Source organism: Myotis brandtii, unplaced genomic scaffold (assembly GCF_000412655.1).
Source record: "Myotis brandtii unplaced genomic scaffold, ASM41265v1 scaffold904, whole genome shotgun sequence".
NCBI lineage: Eukaryota > Metazoa > Chordata > Mammalia > Chiroptera > Vespertilionidae > Myotis > Myotis brandtii.
Window position 1 is genome coordinate 996,895 of NW_005371715.1, and position 7,145 is coordinate 1,004,039.

Consider the following 7,145-nt stretch of genomic DNA (forward strand, 5'->3'; position numbering starts at 1 on the left):
AGCAGCGGCAGGTGGGGAACGTTGGCTTCCTCCGTCACTGAAGTAAGCAAGCCTCATGTTCGCTTCACGCTGCCTGGCTGCCGGCCGCCATCTTGGCTGGCAGTTCATTTGCATATCACCTGATTAGCCAATGGGAAGGGTAGCAGAGGTACGGCTAATTACCATGTTTCTCTTTTATTACATAGGATTTCCCAAGCCCATGAGGGGCCTAGAACCTCTCCTGTTAGGTTATCAAGATTAAAAGACTATTCTGTTTTTCACACTTACCCACTCCCCAGGTATTACTTTTTATAGTTTCCTATTCTTCAGTCTTGTCTTTTATTTATTTAAGTGGTCAGCATAGTATTTTTAGAGCCTGCATCTGGTAATTCCAATATCTGAATTCTCTGAGGATCTGCTTCTTGCTCGTGGAAGCAGATTGTCTATGGTTGCCGTGCATTGTGTTTGCAAATAAAATACTTTGAAGTTACTTTCCTCCAGAAAAATTAGCATTTGTGTCAGGGCATGTATAAGTCCTGGACCATAGAAAACCAAGTTCATGTCTTGAATTTTTTGGATGTCCCAGAAGTTTCTACTGGGCTGTAATTCTACATGGGCTCTTTCTCAGTTTGAAAGTACAGCCCCTACCCTAGCCAGTTTGGCTCAATGGATAGAGCATCAGCCTGCAGACTGAAAGGTCCTGGGTTCCATTCCAGTCAAGGGCACATGCCTGGGTTGTGGGCTCCATCCCCAGTAGGGGGCATGCAGGAGGCAGCCGATCAATGATTCTCATCATTGATGTTTCTATCCTCTCTCCCTCTCCCTTCCTCTCTGAAATCAATAAAGAACATAGTAAAACAAAACAAAAAAGAAAGTACAGCCCTGTTTATTGCAGGGATAATCCTTTAGAGCCCTCCCTTCCCCCTTCCCACACTCACACACACACCTTTGCTCAAGACCTGGGTGGACTTATCTTCCTTGCACTCCATGAAGATGTCAAATTCTACTGCCACACTGGACCTTGGGAAAATGTTGGCCAAAAGCAGTTTCCTTGTTAGAGTAACTCTCTAGGTTCTTGTTTCCTTTTTCAGATTTGGCCTAATAATTCCTTAATTATTCCTTAATTGTTCCTTGCTGTTTATTCTATACTCTTAAAAATTTTCAGAAGTCAGACTGAAAGGAGTAAAAGAAAGGTGAAAACACCTAAGATAAAAGGAGCAGGAAAAGCAAGTTCAACTGCTGGTTTAGATAGTGTGCTTTTAGAGAGAGAGGAAGGGAGAGGGAGAGAGAGAAACCTTGATATGAGAGTGAAATATCAACTGGCTCCTGCACAACCTCCCCAAAAGCCCCCCTGGGATCGAGTCCACAGCCTGTGCATGTGCCCTAATCAGGAATTGAACCGGCAACTTTTCTGTGTGTGGGACGACCCCCAACCAACTGAGCTGCACCGGCCAGAGACATTTAGTTTTTCTTAAGAGCTGTAGTTATGAGTGTTAGAGCCCTTTGTGTCTTACATATGAAATAAGAGGAAAAATGGCCTCCCAAGAAGGAAATTTTACAGACCAAGAAACCAATCTCATGTTAATTTTAACACTGGTATGCTCTTAGTAAATATTTTAAAGACAAATAAATAAAATTAATAGATTGAGTGCACTTACTGTCCCTCCCTCCCTAAATATCATTGAAATGATAGTAAAGCAATACAAATGGGAATAAAACCATAGCAGTAAATAAAATGGGAAAAACAGTTGATTAAGCAGAGTTATCAATGAATTTCTGGAAGAAGGAAAATGGATAGTAGTTTGTTGACAAATAACACAAAGCATAAGCTTCAGTTTAAAATACAAGCATGGGAAAGCTACCGATAGGATCTGAACTTGCCAGCGGAAGATTCTACAGAGGCTCCAGTTGTGAAATTGTCATGTTCCAACATGGTAGTTAGTAAGTCTATTTCTTGGAACAACGATTGTGTTTGTCTTCCTGGTATCCCTCTTTCTGAAAGAGCAGAGCAACTAGAAGCCCTGAATTTACCAGTAGGCTAAGAGTGGGGGCAGTTTTCCAAAGACGTTTTAAAAAATTTCCTAAGGAGGCCTAAGGATTCTGCTATGAGAGTTATATCCCAAAGCAGTCTCCCCACCCCCATTCTGACTTTTGGTAGTTCTCCAAACTGTCCTCTTTATCTCTACCTGGAAAGCCTGCATGAAGTTGGCCAACCAGTACTCTCACTCATTTACTTATATATTGCTACTAGCCCGGGGTGAGGCCTATTGGAGGAACAATACACAGCAGTAGAAACCTACATCAGCATCTATACTAGTTAACCTGGCCTTTTATTTTGTAAATATAAATGGAAAAGTACATATCCCCAGAACTATGAAGAAAATTAAAAATCAGAATGTAAAAGGCCATGATGAACAACCAATCAAAAAAATTAGTGGAAACAGCCAATTTGGGATGAAAAGAGAACTTACAATACTAGTAAGACTGAAATTAGTACCCTCTGAAAAGCTCAAAGTGATATTTTACCCATAAAACTATGCTAGATTACAATGCTAGGGATTATTAAAAACAATCAGAAAACACAAAATAGCTTTGGAAGCAAAAAAATGATTGTTAAAAAAGAAAAGAACTACAAGGAAGTCTCCCGGAATGAAGAGGAAAAAGATGGAGATGGAAAGATGGATATAGAAGATCAATCCAGAAACTCCAACAGTTGACTGATATGTACTTCACAAACAGAGAATTAAAGAACTAGAGGACAGAAGATTATAAACGAAATTCGGGGGGACGGGACTGAAAATAAAGTTTTGTGTTTTTTAAAAATATATTTTTATTAATTTCATAGAGGAAGGGAGAGAGAGAGAGAGAGAGAGAGAGAGAGAAATATCAATGATGAGAGAGAGCCCTAGCCGGTTTGGCTCAGTAGATAGAGCATCAGCCTGCAGACCAAGGGGTCCTGGGTTTGATTTTGGTGAAGGGTACATACGTTGGTTGCAGGCTTCTCCCAGTCTGGGCCCTGGTTGGGGCTCATGCAGGAGGCAACCAACTGATGTGCTTCTCTCACATTGATGTTTCTCTCTGTCTTTCCCTCTCTCTTCCACTCTCCCTAAAAATCAATGGAAAAATATTCTCAGAAACATCCATCAGCTGCCCTCTGCACACCCCACATTGGGGATCGAGCCCGAAAACCTGGCATGTGCCTGACTGGGACTCAAACCATGACTTCCAGGTTCATAGGTCGATGCTCAATCACTGAGCCACACCAGCCAGGCTGAAAGCAAAATACCTATGAAGAATCAGGTAGCTGTATAAAACATAAAATAAAATATACATATTTTTCCTCATTACAAAGGATAAAGATAAAATTATAAAAGCTTCCATAAAAAAAAAATAAATAAATAAAAGCTTCCATAAAGAGAATCCAGGTTCATTCACTGGTATAGTAATGAAAATCCAACTGACATTTGTCTTTTTCCCCCGGTGCATTGGTTTACTATAATTCCAGGCTGTACAGAATTCAGGAAAGAACAAAGGCTGAAGAATAGAACATACTTTGGAGACTTCTGTGTGGGTTTACTCTGTCCTCACAGCCAAGGTAGACATTATGAATGGGAAGAACTAGAGAGAAGATGAGCCACTGCATGATGACGATTGTTATTGTTATTACAAAAGTTTATACTTAAATGTACAACAGGCTCCAAGAAAACACTTCATTTTAGCTTTGGGTGACAACAGATGTGATGGCAGGGAATCCGTGTGTTAAAACAGGAATGGGATTATGGATCATCATTGCCCTGCCTAGACGCAAGGAACAGCTTACTTTTTGCCAGATTTCTTCATTCCACCTGTGGCCAGTGGGCCCTTCCCCAAGGCCTTCACTTTTAGCTCCCAGGAGCTTCTTCTCTTTTGGCTCCTGCTCAAATGCCTGCCTTATTTTCCTCGTTCATCTCCTTGGCCTGCTCCTTGGGCTGATTCAGGGGTTTCCTGTTTTGTTTTGTTTTGTTTTGTTTTTTTGTTTTATCAGCAAGGCAAAAGAAAAGCAATTAGGAATACCAGCAAAAAAATAAAAGCTTTATGAGAAACAGTGGTTTATAGTAAACCGAAATATAGAACGACTTGCATAGTTGATTGAATGTAAGAAGAGAAAATATTTTATTTTAAAAATATATTTTTATTGATTTCAGAGAGGAAGGAAGAGGGAGAGATAGAAACATCAATAATGAGAGAGAATCATCGATCAGCTGCCTCCTGCACGTTCCACGCTGGGGATAAAGCCTGCAACCCAAGCATATGCCCTGACCAGGAATCAAACTGTGACCTCCTGGTTCATAGGTCGATGCTCAACCACTGAGTCACACTGGCAGAGCAGGATTAGAAATTCTTGTACACTCCTAGAAGAAATATAATTATTTCTATTACTTGGGAAAATACAGAAAGCACGGATTACTAAGTTTTTATCAAATCCATTCTCCTGTTCTTCCTGGACATATAGCTAGACTATCTTTCCCAGCTTCTCTTGCATTTAGATGTGGTCATGTAACTGAGTGTTACCAGTGGAATGGAATGAAAAGTGATGTGCTTCACAAAGTATGGTGATTACCAGAGGGAAAGGCAGGTGGAGCGAGGTAGAAGAGGGTATAGGGGGGATAAATGGTGGTGGACGGAGACTTAACTATGTAGTGAACACACACACGGCAGTATATAGATGATGTATTATAGAATTGTACACCTGAAACCTATAAATTTTATTAACAAATGTCACCCGAATAATTTCAATAATTTTTTTAAAATATATTTTTTATTGGTTTTTTACAGAGAGGAAGGGAGAGGGATAGAGAGTTAGAAACATCGATGAGAGAGAAACATCGATCAGCTGCCTCCTGCACACCTCCCACTGGGGATGTGCCTGCAACCAAGGTACATGCCCTTGACCGGAATCGAACCTGGGACCTTTCAGTTCGCAGGCCGATGCTCCATCCACTGAGCCAAACCGGTTAGGGCCAATAATTTTTTTTTAAGTGATGTGCTTCTCCATGTACTTTTCCCTTTATGGCTGACTGGGATGGCAATGCACAGGGAAACTTGGAAAGCACATGTTAAAAATGGCAGAATCCCTGACAGCATGGTTACCTGAGTAGCTGTACGGAGCAGGGTCCCCTTCACCCAATCCACTCTGCAAGTTATAAGTAACTATGAAGGTCTGAGCACATGCTGTTGTAAGCTTTTAGGTGAATGAGAAGTAAACTGCTGTTGAACTGAAGCAGGGCATTTTGGGGTCTATTTCAGTGGTTCTCAACCTTCTGGCCCTTTAAATGCAGTTCCTCATGTTGTGACCCAACCATTAAATTATTTTTGTTGCTGCTTCATAACTGTAATGTTGCTACTGCTATGAATCATAATGTAAATATCTGATATGCAGGATGGTCTTAGCCGAAGCCTGTGGAAGGGTCATCCGACTGCCAAAGGGGTCGCAACCCACAGGTTGAGAACCGCTGGTCTATTTATTACTGTATCCTAACCTTCCCAGGAGCTCACAGTTTGATTCCTAGAGATGCATTTGGCTATATTTAATATATATATATGGTCATTGTGAGCAGTTCTGTTTCTGGGTATATTTATTCCCTAAAGAAACACAGTCATGTCAACAGGGATGCCTGATGAAGGGAAACAAAATTTTCCACCCTGGAGCTGCATTTTTGGATATTAATTTTAAGCTGTTTATTAAGAAACAAAATACTCAGAAAGAACCACAATTTATTCATTCCTGTATGAGAGTGGTTCATTTTCCCCCTTTTTCTTTCTATTGCCATCAGTGTTGCAATGAACATCTGGGAACAGTGTGGGGACAAAAATAATTAATACTATTACCAGACTGAAGGGCTCTGTTTGCCTGAACACTTCAAAGCCCAATAAAACACAAACAGGAGCTTGCAGCCAAGAAAGTAAGGATTTATTAAGCACATGGCGCCATGCCCGGAGTCACAGGTAGCTCATGCTCAAAGACCTGGCCCCTCAATGGCTTTTAGGATATGGATTATATAAAGAAAAAATCATTAATCATGGTGACCAATAGAGTTAGGGTTGTGGTCTCTACTGATTGATTGGTGCTAGGGTAGGGGGTAATTGATCATTGCATTTGGTCCTGATGTCAGCCATGGAGTTGTTTTGTCCAGTTTTGCAAGGATTTGCTTTGTGGTATCGTTTTGCTTTCCTGGGTCCAGAACTAAAACATCACTGAGGCCAAAATTATGTTTAGTTTGCTTGAAAACTCTGTCTCAATAGTCAATAGACCCAGGACTTTGTTTCTAAGACTACTGGATGCTGACCAGAACCTCATTGTCCTGCGGGCTCAATGATTAGGCAAGGAAGAGGGAGGTGAATGAATCAGGGTGCCAGGGAGGCCCGTTTGAGTCCAAGAAAAACAAAATCAAAATAAAAGGCCAGGTTAAAGAAATAAGATTTCTAAGTGGTTACAAAACTTTTTTCTCCCACCTTCTCTAAGTTTTTCTAACTGGGCTAATAATCAAATTAACAGAGACAGATCAACAGGAGAAAAGAAAGTTTTTAATATAAGCACATGGAGAATTCACATAGAATTCACATAGGCGCCGAAACCGGTTTGGCTCAGTGGATAGAGCATCGGACTTTGTTTCTAAGACTACTGGATGCTGACCAGAACCTCATTGTCCTGCGGGCTCAATGATTAGGCAAGGAAGAGGGAGGTGAATGAATCAGGGTGCCAGGAAGGCCCGTTTGAGTCCAAGAAAAACAAAATAAAAAAAAAAAGGCCAGGTTAAAGAAATAAGATTTCTAAGTGATTACAAAACTTTTTTCTCCCACCTTCTCTAAGTTTTTCTAACTGGGCTAATAATCAAATTAACAGAGACAGATCAACAGGAGAAAAGAAAGTTTTTAATATAAGCACATGGAGAATTCACATAGAATTCACATAGGCGCCGAAACCGGTTTGGCTCAGTGGATAGAGCATCGGCCTGCGGACTAAAAGGTCCCAGGTTCGATTCCGGTCAAGGGCATGTACCTGGGTTGCGGGCACATCCCCAGTGGGGGTTGTGCAGGAGGCAGCTGATCGATGTTTCTCTCTCATCAATGTTTCTAACTCTCTATCTCTCTCCCTTCCTCTCTGTAAAAAATCAATAAAATATATT